Below are 15,093 nucleotides of genomic sequence, written 5' to 3' on the forward strand. Positions count from 1 at the left end.
CCCGAGGAATGGAATTGGGGAACCGTGCTATAGCTCACTTTCTGTATTTTTGTTTATACATTTCCTTAAATTTCAGCACCAGAAAATTAACATAGAGCCAAATCCATCTAAAAGTCCTATTAATAAAAATGACACACATTTAAGTGTCTGTTTAGGTGCTGTTTGTCCTTTTTCTCTTGTTTTTCTACCAATTCAAAGCCTTTATCCTGGCAATCATAAAACTGCCAAAATCATAATTTTTCTAATTTAATTTAAAGTGTTTTTTATGGCTTTCTGTGTTTTTATATATTTTATAGTTTGGTAGACAGTTGGCCTTCTGCAATAAAAAAAGAGCCAGTTTTACAGACTGCTCTGTAAATTTACCAGATTTATTACCATCTGTTTTCTCTACATCTCAGGAATGTATTGTATTAGACAAATCCCATATGCCAACTTGAAGCCACAATTTAATACATTATATCATCTTGAACGATCACAGATACTTTAAAGAATAAATAATATTGATATTTGAAACAGAAAAAAAAATTAGTATTATGAGCTAGGGTAAAGGATCAGTAATCCCCTAACTGAATATATTTATAATATTAATAATCTCTGGATTGCTGATTTTTATATTGTGATGCAATGTGTAAGGACACAGTCTTAGATTCTAGTTGTATCATCAATAGCATCTCTTAATCAGTTTTCCTATTTGCTTAAATATATATTTTTAAATGAATATTCCACTCCCTTCTATTCCAGACATTGTTTAAACTATGCCACCTCCCAAATACTACATGGAATCTGTTTAATTTATTTACTTTTATTAAAAATGTACCTCCTTAGCTGACTTCAAGTTGCCCCCTACCAAATCTAATTTTTTACATGTACTTTATATAGTCAGATGCACAGATTCCTTCAGTCTGCTCCTCTGAAATGCGCAATTGAGCAACACAGTACGCATGGGCGTCCACAGAATTTTTTTCAGGGGAGGGGGGCAAAAAAATAAAAGTTTGACTCAGGTGGGCAAATGGGCAGCAATGATGTTACATTAGGGTTTCTACTTATATAAACCAGGGCTGGCCTTAGGCAGGTGCTGTGATTTGCAAGTTGAAAAGAAGATGGAATTGTGTAATTAGGAGCAATGAAGGAGTAATGTGGAATGGGTAGTGGGCCAAGGTAAGTAATTGAGGAGTACATTTTGGGCACTGAGTTTTAGGTTTGTCAGTCCAGTCATACATAGATATGCATGGTGTTGCAGATACACACAACACCACCCCAGGAATTAAAGAGATAGTAAACTCAAAATGTTGCTCCCCAAATATGTTTAAATATGCATAGTAAAAACAACTTTATAATGTACCTGCATAATTTACTTTGCCTGCTTTTCCTGTAAGGAGACTTAATTAATAGATAGACATACAGACACAAAAACACTTATAATCACACACACAAATAAAGTTACACACATATAGCCAGGGAGAACTAAAATTTAGACATAAGAAGTAATATATTAAAATAAATTAAAATTATTGCATTTTAATGAACAGTGCCTTTTACAAACTATGGGCTAGATTACAGGTGGCGCGCTAACCATTGCGAGTGAGCGATATCGGGTTTTTACTTGCAACGGATACAGCACTCATATTACAAGTTGAAAGTAAACGGGATCACAAGAGTGCAATCGCATTTTACACTTGTCAGATTAGAGCGACTGAAAACCTTGCATAAAGGGTAGTGCGTTAATAAATATTATTAATATATTAAATATATAAATATATTTTAATATTTTATTTTTAATATTTTAAGAACGTGCTTACTAAGATTACTAATCACGACACTGTGTTAGACCTAAACCAGCGAAACATGAAGCGTGTTACACATATTTTACATTCCTATGTTCTGTTTTTTCATTATTAAGTATGTATTTTTATATACCGTATTGTTCCGCATATAGGCCGCACTTTTTCCCCTTGATTTCTACCTTTAAAGTTGCAGTGCTGCCTATATGCCGGGCGAGGCCTATAATCTGTATTTTTCGGCTTTTTCTGCTTAATATTGCCTAGTACAGTAAATAAGGAATGTACCGGTAACTTATACAGTAATATGGGTAGAGAATTATTGTGCACCAGTAGTCCAGTAGCCCTATGTGTTACAGTGATACCTGAGCGAGTATCTGGAGGAACGCTCCTTGGACCAAACTTGCAGGAGGAAGACCAAGCTCCTATTGGAATATTACCTGCGACTGAGCAGTAGCAGTCTTCTTGGAGTGAACCGAAGATGTTGTTAAATGCTTCTTTCACAGGCGTTGCGGTCTGCAGGGATGGAGTGGCAGATGTGGCTGTAGCTGATGATGTCATCACAGTAGGAGCTGTGTGCTGAACGGAGAGGTAGGCAGAGTCCGTTATTAGCTTATCCGGAATGGAACAGTTCGTACAACTACCGGTACTTAGGTTCAAGGAGGATGATTATAGGAATGTGCAGAAAGGCAGTATGCAAGTTAACTAAGCATGTTAAGAAGGAGGGCCTTAAAAGGAGATTTGCAATGTACCGGTAATTGGCCATTTAAAGCAACAGTGTTGAAACATGACAGGTTCACCATATGGCCTTATGGGTATTGCAGTCTGCCGGAGTTGGGTAGGGAGGAAGTGGGCGGAGCATAGGATGTCCCATGTGAGTCTGTTTTGCCTCTGATATTGTTTGGTAAGAAACTTTTTTTCCCCCCTTCACATCATACCTGCTAAAAATACCATACTATTAAATAAAAAATTGCAGCTTTAATAATGGTCTGTTAAAATAAAACAAAGGAAAGATGCTGTACTCCTTACTCCTACTAGTAGGTAATTTCAAATGTGAAAAAAGCCTTTATTTAGCCATTATAGCTTTAATGCCTGAATAAAGTTTTTTTCACATTTGAGATGACCATACTGAGTGCAGCATCTTTCTTTTGTTTTATTCTATACTCTTGGGGAAGTTGAAAAGGACCCCCTGGGAGCTGGCACCCTACATTGGGACTTATTGCTTAGACATTTGGAAGTGCTGGTCTTGATCACTTGCAAACATTGCAGCTTTATTTTGTTAGACTTGATGTGGTTACCTGGTCCCCCTATTAAAGTAAAGGCAGTCTGTGTCTGCAGGTCATCATGTGAGCAGATCTGCATATTCTAGTATGCTGCTTATCTCACAGTGTGCCTTTCAGGCAGAGTTGCTCTTGGTTGTTAAAATTTGGCATATGGTATGTGTTTGCGTATGTGCTTATACTGGTACTTTTTTTTGGTTAAGCAACTCTGTATCCCTGCTGTTGTCCACCACATATCACATTTCTGCTCAGTTGGGGGGGGTCCCTATTTTGGATTTTGAAATGTTAGGAGGTATGCATTGCGCTGCAGCCATTATTCAGCATAGCATTGCACCAATGTCAAAGACTCCAGGACACATGCTGCAAATTACCGGTAGACAACTGTGTTAGACGATTTGCAGCACCGTGAAAATCCAGGTTAAAGGGATACCGGTACTAAACCCACATTTTTTTCTATCATGATTCAGATAGAGCATGCAATTTTCAGCAACTTTCTACCGTAATTTACTGTACTCATGAAAAAAAAAACATATACAGATACTTTTACCGTAATTGATAATGTGGATTTTTGTACAGGAGCTAACATACAGTAAAATACCGGTACCAATATGGATGATCATGTGGAGATTCGAAATTCTACTAGCCAAAGGAAAAGACGAAGTTACAATTCAAATTTTAAGATAAAAGTCTTAAAAATATGCTGAACAAACAAACAATAGGGAACCCGCCAGAAAATATGACATAGATGAAAAAAATGTACGTAGATGGAAGCTGATACATCAGAAACTAGAAAACTCGGCTTCTAAGAAAATCATTCAGAGGGCCTAAGAAAGGGAGGTATTGTGAAGTTGATGCAGCAGTGGTTCCCTTCATTCTAGAACAAAGAAAAAATGGAATGCCTGTCACCCGCAAAATCATACAATTGAAGGCATTAGAAATAGCCAGTGAATTAAATATTCCCAGGCATGAATTTAAAGCAAGCCTTGGATGGTGCCGTAGATATATGCTCAGAAATGGCCTCTCTCTGAGACGCAGAACAGCACTAGCACAAAGACTACCTGTTGACTTTAATGAAAAGCTGCTTGGCTTGCATTTTAACTGTATGTCATAGAGCTCAGAAAAAATCACAACTATCCATTGAGCAAAATTGGAAATGCTGATGAAACTCCTGTTTTCTTTGATATGCCAAGTAATACAACTGTGGATCAAAAAGGAGCAAAATCCATTCTTATGAGGACCACAGGCAATGAAAAATTAAGTATCACAGCAATGTTATCTGTTACAGCTGATGGTCATAAGCTGACACCTTATGTGATCCTAAAAAGGAAAACTATGCCAAAAGAAAGTCTTCCAAGAGGCTTAATTGTTAGATGCCATGAAAAGGGATGGATGAGCAAGGAGCTGATGAATGATTGGCTTTCATTTGTTTGGAAGAATAGGCCTGGTGCTCTTTGTACAATAAAAGCAATGCTGGCATTGGATGCCTTTAAAGGACATTTAACACCTGATGTAAAAAGTTAGATTGCATCCTTTAAATCAGATTTGGTAGTCATACCAGGGGGTATGACATCCTAACTCCAAGTTCTTGATGTTGTGGTCAACAAGCCATTTAAAGATAATCTACGTCAGCAGTATTCTGAATGGCTTGTGGCTGGAAATCATGCCCTCACACCAAGCGGCAAAATTAAGAAACCATCAGTGACTTTGCTGTGCCAGTGGATTATTTCAGCGTGGGAAATGATATCTTCAGAATCAATCATAAAAGGTTTCAAAAAATGTTGCCTGTCAAATGCATTGAATGGTAGTGAAGATGATGTATTGTGGGAAGATCAGAGAGAAGTGGATCAGAAGAATGATGAAGAAAACAGTGAAAGTGATGTAGAAAGCATTGAAAGTAGTGATGAAACCCTGAGCAGAAATACCGCTATTGGTGGAGAGAAAGGCAGTGAAAGTGACTAAAATTTCTCAAAGGGATGACTTAAGAACATTTGCTAATGTTGTTGATTGTTGTTGATTGTTGTGCAGGGGTCCGTCTTTATTTATGCTGTTAAAAGCTGGAAAATACCGCTACATGTGTTCGTAAAATAAAAATACTGTTTTACTGTTCTTTTAATGTGTGTATTTTCTTTAAAATTAAGGTAACTTAAGGCCATACCATAGATCCGGAATAAAAGATGCAGCTACACCGCATCGATGTTGATAAGCTCTAACGGTCTTTGAGTAATCACCGAAAATACATAGGCTTATTCCTTGAAAACATGGCTGCCAAACTCCTCCCCCTCCTCCTTTGTCCCCTTCTCTGATGTTTTCAGATGCTCTTTCATTTTGAAAAAATGATGGTTCTGTTTTGATAATGCGTATGTGCATTATCTTCTGCACGCTCACAAACCAACCGAGGATGTCATTGCGATTGGAGGATTCAATTAAAAAGAAGGTTTATGCGTAATAGTGGGGGGAGTTTGGAAGAGATATTTTCAAGGAATAAACCTATGTATTTTCGTTGATTACTCAAATACCGTTAGAGCTCATCAACATCGATGCGTTGTAGCTGCCTCTTCTATTCCGGATCTATGGTATGGCCTTAAGTTACCGTGGGTGTTGACTGTCTCTTTAAGACAAAATTTAGCATAAAAAAAAAGAGTTACAATTAAAGTGTTACTATACAGAGGATGTCATGCTGACACAAAATTGTGCCTAAAATGATATCATAAGTAATGAGTGACTGTAACTTTACTCAAATTTCAGCTTGGATTTCCCCTCGACTTTGAAATTTGGCTTTATTTTCAAAAGTGCATTTGACACTGGTCTCTTGGCCAAATTCTCAGTTTTAGTCTTCATCACCTCTACTTTACCCCATTGCTAAGGTGATCTAATCTTACATATACGTGCCTTGGCATCCTTTTTGGCAGCTCAAAAAATCTATTCAACAGACTAAGTAATGATTCTTTTACTGACCTACTCTTGGAAGTTTAGTCAAAATAAGCATTTGTGATAGTCTTTAAAACCCACAGATTAAAATGAATTGGACACAAGCTATAAGCCTTATATGTTTCAAGGTGAACTCCTTCCTCCAAAACAATGACATGATTCACTGGTCACAAATAATTCTGTTGTATTGCATTGTAAGAAATTCAAGTTACTTACGTTAATTTATTTTAGATGCTTTACATTCATGGGGCAAGATTACAAGTGTCACACTAATGATAACGCAGGACGCAACAAGCAATATTGCTGGACAATGCTAATATTAGCACATAATTTGATATTACAAGTTCATGGTAAATCAGATTTACCGGAGAAGGTTTAGCAAGGCAGACATTGCTCTAGCGCACTCATGACTTTCAATGGACATCATGACCTTGCTAAATGGCGCTATTACAAAATTAAACTTAAATTTAAACTTAAAATTAAACTTCCAAATAGAGGAAGAAGAATTAGCAGGACTGAGACTTGACGTAAAGTGTAAGGGTTAAAAAAAATCATGAGCCACATCTAAAACATTATTTTAAAATATCACACACACACACACACACACATATATATATATATATATATAAACATAGAGAATAACTCATTGTGTAGTTCATTAACAAATCTAGATAGGCCACAAGGCTTGTTTTTCCCACAGAAAACCTCTGAATTACATTGTTTCCAATGCAGCAAAGGATTCTGGGTAAGATATGCAAATGAGGTTCACAATGACACACTTTTCTACTTCAAGTCTGCTTTTATGCAAACTCCCTTTATGCCAAAGCATCGCTGTTCACACAGCTTATAAGCTTAGCTAGGGTTAGTGCAGTGATTCAGAACCATCCCAGGACAGACTGTTTTGTGGTGTTTGCCACTCGTCAGCTGGGAGAAGGTTTGAATCACTGCTGGGTGAAGTTGATTTCTGGGCAAAATACAACATAACAGACCTCATGCTTATGCTTGGCTATATGGGAAAAAATCCCAGGGGGGACATCTTCCCCCCTTGCCCCCACTGCTGATGTCCATTTACACTGACTTAGCCTGTCATAGTCATATCATAGAATAGTCATTGGCTGCTTTGGATTGTAGTGGGAGCAAAAAAAATACAATAGTGGGGCAAAGCCAAACTTTGACCGTACATTGTTAACTAAAAAATAAAATCAATGAGCAGATTTGAATTCATATTAAGGCTTATAACATGAATTTGGCATGGATTCAAATGGTACATTAAAGCAAATAGTTTATTTCCATATGCCTTTTATTAGAAACGTATATCATAGTTTACAGTATAAAACTGTTTATATGGTTATTTTTCTGACTAATAAAAAATAGGATATTAATATGATTCAATAAAATTATCTCCAGAAATACTATTTAGATGAGATTCAAAGATCTTAGCTAATAACAAAAAGCTGTTTTAAAGAGATTCGATTTGTTTATAAAAATAAGGTTTTATGGACCCTCAAAATCCTCTGAATTGAAATGAGTTGTACTGCAGCCCGGTATTAAGTATCTGACACTTTTACACACTCCAAAAGCATACAAAAGTGTTGTAAATGGGGCTTCCAGTTAAATACCTTGAAATATGGAATATCATTTTTAATTAAATATTTCACATTCCTATGTTCTTCACTTACAAAAAATATATATATTTCTATATATACAGTATATATATCTGATTATAAAATATATACCCATATATAAATATATATATACTGTATATATATCTGTATATATTCAAATAGATATATAGGTATAGATATATATTTTACAAAAATATCTACATATATGCCTGTATATAGAAATCAATATTTATAAACTAAAAATAATATTTTCTTCTAAGTGAAGAACATTGGATTGTCAAGTATTCCTAACGCACCTTCGGCTTTAGCGCAGTTGATATAGCACAGTTTCATGTTAGTTAAGGGAGTAGGAATTTTTTAGCGTGCCCCATAGGAGAGGGAGCTAGTACAGTCGCAATATCCGAAGTCCTGAAGTTAGGGAGCTTGAGTATTTTGCTGGCACACTCACTTTTTACTTTACACATGTAACACCAGTGCTAACTTGACAACACTATTTTTTTTTTACCTTGAGCACAGTTAGCACTTATGAGCAATACAAATTAGCATGGCACTTGAAACATCTTATTGGACAGAAATACTTGCAGAAAGAACATTCACTTGGATTAGCCTTTCTCTTGCAACATATTTTCAACTCTCTCTTTTGGATTATACCACCTTCATATAGTTATGATGGACAAAAACCTCTATAAAGTCAAATGTAAAAAAAAGTGCTAAGATACATGTCACAGGATTTATGTAAATATATATATATATATATATATATATATATATATATATATATATATATATATATATATATATATATATATATATATATATATATATATGGAATTGTATCCTATCATTGACTCAATGTTCTTATTTGTTCTCTGTGTTATCTTTCCAATAAAAAATTATATTAAAAATTTTTTTTTGCGTACCACTTGTAATCTAGCCCATGGACTTTTTGGTTCTATTGTGAGTTGATCAACTAAAGAAATAAACCAGTAATACCACAAATTCTGCTATATTACGAGTTGTGCGTTAGGCTTAAAAAGCAGCGTTAAGAGGTCCTAACGCTGCTTTTTAATGCCCGCTGGTATTACGAGTCTTAAAGTTACAGGCTCACCGCTCACTTTTTTGGCCAGACTTAAAAATACCGCAAAGGGCAAATCCACTTACGTAAATTGCGTATCCTCTTTTCTCAATGGGACTTGCATAGCGCCGGTATTACGAGTCTGCCAAAAAGTGAGCGGTAGACCCTCTCCTGTCAAGACTGTATGCATTTTAAAGTCAGTAGTTAAGAGTTTTACACTTTAACGCCGTAGCATAAAACTCTTAACAAAAGTGCTAAAAAGTACACTAACACCCATAAACGACCTATTAACCCCTAAACCGAGGCCGTCCCGCATCGCAAACACTAAAATAAAAAAAAATAACCCCTAATCTGCCGAACCGGACATTGCCGCCACTATAATAAATATATTAACCCCTAAACTGCCAAACTCCCACCTCGCAAACATTAGTTAAATATTATTAACCCCTAATCTGCCATCCCTAACATCGCCGCCACCTACCTACATTTATTAACCCCTAATCTGCCGTCCCTAACGTCGCCGCCACTATACTATAGTTATTAACCCCTAAGTCTAACCCTAACACCCCCTAACTTAAATATAATTAAAATAAATCTAAATAAAAATTACTGTCATTAACTAAATTATTCCTATTTAAAACTAAATACTTACCTGTAAAATAAACCCTCAGCTAGCTACAATATAACTAATAGCTACATTGTAGCTAGCTTAGGGTTTATTTTTTATTTTACAGGCAAGTTTGTATTTTTTTTTATTTTTTTTTCCCCAAAACTTTTTATTAAGAATCCATGATACAAAGAGATCGACAAAACAAACAAGGAAGAATGCAGTAATAACAATCGCATAGTCAATCTTACAGGGAAAGATACAATGCAAAAACCATGCATCCTAGATTCTTGTTTTAACCTTTTTCCTTATCGAAAAACAATACCAAACTGACAATGACAGTAATAAAGACATCTCAATGCTTATCTCTTTATATACTAAAGTCTACCTGAAAATATTATTCATAGGCTGCGCTTATGCTTGGACAAGTTCTATCTATATAAACAAGTTTGTATTTATTTTAACTAGGTAGAATAGTTATTAAATAGTTAAAATAAAACCTAACCTAAGTTACACTAACACCTAACACTACACTATAATTAAATTAATTCCCTAAATTAAATACAATTAAATAAAATTAGCTAAAGTACAAAAACAAACAAACACTAAATTACAGAAAATAATAAACAAATTACAAGATTTTTAAACTAATTATACCTAATCTAATCCCCCTAACAAAATAAAAAAAAAACCTAAATAAAAAAAGCCCTATCCTACACTAAATTACAAATAGCCCTTAAAAGGGCCTTTTGCGGGGCATTGCCCCCAAAGTAATCAGCTCTTTTACTTGTAAAAAAAAATTACAAATCCCCCCAACATTAAAACCCACCACCCACACAACCAACCCTACTCTAAAACCCACCCAATACCCCCTTAAAAAGACCTAACACTAACACCTTACCGGGAGAAGTCTTCATCCAACCGGGCCGAAGTCCTCAATGAATCCGGGAGAAGTCTTCATCCAAGCCGGGCAAAGTGGTCCTCCAGACGGGCAGAAGTCTTCATCCAGACGGCATCTTCTATCTTCATCCATCCGGCGCGGACCGGGTCCATCTTCAAGACATACGATGCAGAGCATCCTCTTCCTTCCGACGGCTAACACTGAATGACTGAAGACTTCTCCCGGCTTCGTTGAGGACTTCGGCCCGGTTGGATGAAGACTTCTCCCGGGAAGTTGATCTTCAAGGGGTTAGTGTTAGGTTTTTTTAAGGGGGTATTGGGTGGGTTTTATAGTAGGGTTGGTTGTGTGGGTGGTGGGCTTTAATGTTGGGGGGGATTTGTAATTTTTTTTACAGGTAAAAGAGCTGATTACTTTGGGGCAATGCACCGCAAAAGGCCCTTTTAAGGGCTATTTGTAATTTAGTGTAGGGTAGGTTTTTTTTTTAATTTTGTTAGGGAGATTAGATAAGGTGTAATTAGTTTAAAAATCTTTATTATTTTCTGTAATTTAGTGGGGTTTTTTTGTACTTTAGCTAATTTTATTTAATTGTATTTAATTGTATTTAATTTAGGGAATTAATTTAATTATAGTGTAGTGTTAGGTGTAATTGTAACTTAGGTTAGGTTTTATTTTACAGGTAAATTTGTCTTTATTTAACTAGGTAGCTAGTAAATAGTTAATAACTATTTAGTAACTATTCTACATAGTTAAAATAAATACAAACTTGCCTGTAAAATAAAAATATACCCTAAGCTAGATACAATGTAACTATTAGTTATATTGTAGCTAGCTTAGGGTTTATTTTATAGGTAAGTATTTAGTTTTAAATAGGAATAATTTAGTTAATGATAGGAATATTTATTTTGATTTCTTTTAATTATATTTAAGTTAGAGGGTGTTAGGTTTAAGGTTAGACTTAGGTTTAGGGGTTAATAACTTTAATATAGTGGCGGCGACGTTGGGGGTGACAGATTAGGGTTTAATAAATGTAGGTAGGTGGAGGCGATGTTAGGGTCGGCAGATTAGGGGTTAATAATATTTAACTAGTGTTTGCGAGGCGGGAGTGTGGCGGTTTAGGGGTTAATATGTTTATTATAGTGGCAGCGTCACATTAGTGGGGGCGTCACATTAGGGGTTAATAAGTATAGATAGGTAGGTGGCGGCGACATTGGGGGCAGCAGAGTAGGTGTTAATAAATATAATGTAGGTGTCAGAGATGTTGGGGGCAGCAGATTAGGGGTTCATAAGTATAATGTAGGTGGCGGCGGTGTCCGGAGCGGCAGATTAGGGATTAATAATTATAATGTAGGTGTCGGCGATGTCGGGGGCAGCAAATTAGGAGTTAATAAGTGTAAGATTAGGGGTGCTTAGACTCGGGTTCATGTTAGGGTATTAGGTGTAGACATAAAATGTATTTCCCCATAGGAATCAATGGGGCTGCGTTAAGGAGTTTTACGCTGCTTTTTTGCAGGTGTTAGACTTTTTTTTCAGCCGGCTCTCCCCGTTGATTCCCATGGGGAAATCGTGCACAAGCATGTTACACCAGCTCACCGCTAACGTAAGCAGCGCTGGTATTGGAGTGCGGTAATGAGCAAAATTTTGCTTAACGCTCACTTCTTGTCTGGTTTGTAAAAACCCATAATACCAGCGCTGTCTGTAAGTGAGGGGTGAGCATAAACTGCTCGTTAGCACCGCACAGCCTCTAACGCAAAACTCGTAATCTAGGTGTCTATTTTTTAATCTGTTTATCTATCTATCTGTCTTTCCCTTCTTGTGTTTGCCTGTCTGTATATTGTTTCTATTTATAACAATCTGAATATACTTATCAGTTATTTTAATCATTTTTTTTTAAATAACTTTCGGCTAGATTACAAGTTATGGCGTTATGGCTGCTCGCTAATTTCGTGTACGTTATTTTCATCACTCACCTTTTGATAGCGCTGCTATTACAGGTTTGAAAAAACCCGGCTTGAGTGGGCGATATGGTGGCGTTGAGCTCCATACCTCATCCAAATACAAGCGCTGTTTGACGTGCTTGTGCACAATTTCCCCATAGACATCAATAGGGAGAGCCGGCAAAAAAAAGCCTAACACCTGCGATCGCGGCAGCAAAAGCTCCGTAACGCAGCACCATTGATGTCTATGGAGAAAGAAAAAGTTACGTTTAAACCTAACACTCTGACATAAAAACCATGTCTAAACACCCCTAATCTGCCTGATTGGAATAGCCAATAGAATGCAAGCTCAATCCTATTGGCTGATTGCAACAGCCAATAGGATTTTTTCCCCTTTAATTCCTATTGGCTGGTAGAATTCTATCAGCCAATTGGAATGTAAGGGACGCCATCTTGGATGACGTCACTTAAAGGGAAACTTCATTCTACAGCGACCATCGGAAGAAGAGGATGCTCTGCACCAGATGTCTTGAAGATGGACCTGCTCCGCGCCGGATGGATGAAGATAGAAGATGCCGTCTGAGTGAAGACTTCTGCCAGCTTGGATGAAGACTTCTGCCGGCTTCAATGAAGACTTCTGCCTGCTTGGATTAAGACTTCTGCCGGCTTCGATCAGGACTTCTGCCGCCTGGATGAGGATGGATGTCCGGTCTTCGAAAACTGTAAGTGGATCGTCGTGGGTTAGTGTTAGGTGTTTATTGGGTGGGTTTTATTTTTAGCTTAGGGTATGGGCAATGTAAAAGAGCTAAATGCCCTTTTAAGGGCAATGCCCATCCAAATGATCTTTTCAGGGCAATGGTTAGCTTAGGTTTATTTAGATAGAATTTTATTTTTGGGGTTTGGTTGTGTGGGTGGTGGGTTTTACTGTTGGGGGGTTGTTTGTATTTTTTTTACAAGTAAAAGAGCTGATTTCTTTGGGGCAATGCCCAGCAAAAGGCCCTTTTAAGGGCCATTGGCAGTTTAGTGTAGGCTAGGTTTTTTTTTTTATTTGGGGGGGCTTTTTTATTTTGATAGGGCTATTAGATTAGGAGTAATTCGTTTTTATTTTTGATAATTTCATTTTTTTATTTTGTGTAATTTAATGTTTATTTTTTTGGAATTTAGATAATTGTATTTGATTCTTTTTTTATTTAATTGTAATGTTAGTTTTTAGTGTAAGACAGGTTAGGTTTTATTTTACAGGTAACTTTGTATTTATTTTAGCTAGGTAGTTATTAAATAGTTAATAACTATTTACTAACTAGTCTACCTAGTTAAAATAAATACAAACTTAGCTGTGAAATAAAAATATAACCTTAGTTAGCTACAATGTAACTATTAATATTGTAGCTAGCTTAGGTTTTATTTCACAGGTAAGTTTGTATTTAGTTTTAAATAGGAATTATTTAGATAATAATTGTATGGTTTATTTAGATTTATTTTAATTATATTTAAGTTAGGGGTGTTAGGGTTAGGTTTATGTTAGGGTTAGGTTTAGGGGTTAATATATTTATGTAGTGATGTGGGAGGCCAGAGGTTTAGGGGTTAAGTGTTTAATTTAGTATATTTCATTGTGGGGGTTTGCGGTTTAGTGGTTAATAGGTTTATTATAGCGGCGGTGTGGGTGGACGGCAGATTAGGGGTTAATAATATTTAACTGGTGTTTGCGATGCGGGAGGGCCTTGGTTTAGGAGTTAAAAGGTAGTTTATGGGTGTTAGAGTACTTTGTGAGGGTTAGGTTTATGTTAGGGTTAGGTTTAGGGGTTAATATATTTATGTAGTGATGTGGGAGGCCAGAGGTTTAGGGGTTAATAGTTTAATTTAGTATATTTCATTGTGGGGGTTTGCGGTTTAGTGGTTAATAGGTTTATTATAGCGGCGGTGTGGGTGGACGGCAGTTTAGGGGTTAATAATATTTAACTAGTGTTTGCGATGCGGGAGGGCCTTGGTTTAGGAGTTAATAAGTAGTTTATGGGTGTTAGAGTACTTTGTGACAGTTTAGTTACGAGTTTTATGGTACAGATTTGTAGCATAAAACTCTGACTTTAGATGGCGGTACGCATCTTGTCGTTTTAGGCTGTACCGCTCACTTTTTGGCCTGACCGCAAAACTTGTAATACCGGCGCTATGGAAGTCCCATTGAAAAAGTACTTTTTTAAAAGTGCGGTACTGACATTGTGTGACGACTAAAAAGGTGTGCGGTACACCTATTCTGACAAGACTTGTAATAGCGGCGTTAGGGAAAAAGCATTGTTATGAAGCATAACGATGCTTTTTGAGTAATAACGCAAAACTCCTAATCTAGCTGTTTGTTAATTTAAAATAGTGAAAACTCTCTAAGAATAAGATAACAATGGACCCAGTGCTGTGAGAAAATATTAAAGGCCGGCTGCTTGTGGTATGTAGTATGAGAAACAAGGTTTTTAAGGGTGTTTTGTAGGATTTTTACAAACATTTCTGGAAGAAAAAGATACACTGTCAATTTGAAACTAAAATATGGTGGTTAATTGATTCAATATTGATGATGATGACTGCCTAATGTGTTTATATGCATCTTTTTTCGCTTACCTATAATGGGCCAGATTACGAGTGGAGCTCTGGTATTTTAAGTGGCCCACAATACAAACGCAAGGTCATGGAAGCTTTGCGCTCAATAGAGTGTGCTTTAATAGGCTCCAAAGGGAGCCTCATTCTCCTGGCCGTGAGACACGCAGTGATGGGCAGCAAATATAAATATATATGTATATGAATATAAACATATATATTTATGTTAATATGTGTATATACACATATTAAACACATCAATATATATGTATATATGCATATACATAAATATTTACAGGGAGCACACAGTTCCCGTAGACCGCTATGTAAAGGTACTTTCCAGTGCCGTTTTTTTCTAACACCCCCCACCTACACTTATTTG

This window comes from Bombina bombina, chromosome 5 (assembly GCF_027579735.1).
Source record: "Bombina bombina isolate aBomBom1 chromosome 5, aBomBom1.pri, whole genome shotgun sequence".
NCBI classification, from domain to species: Eukaryota; Metazoa; Chordata; class Amphibia; order Anura; family Bombinatoridae; genus Bombina; species Bombina bombina.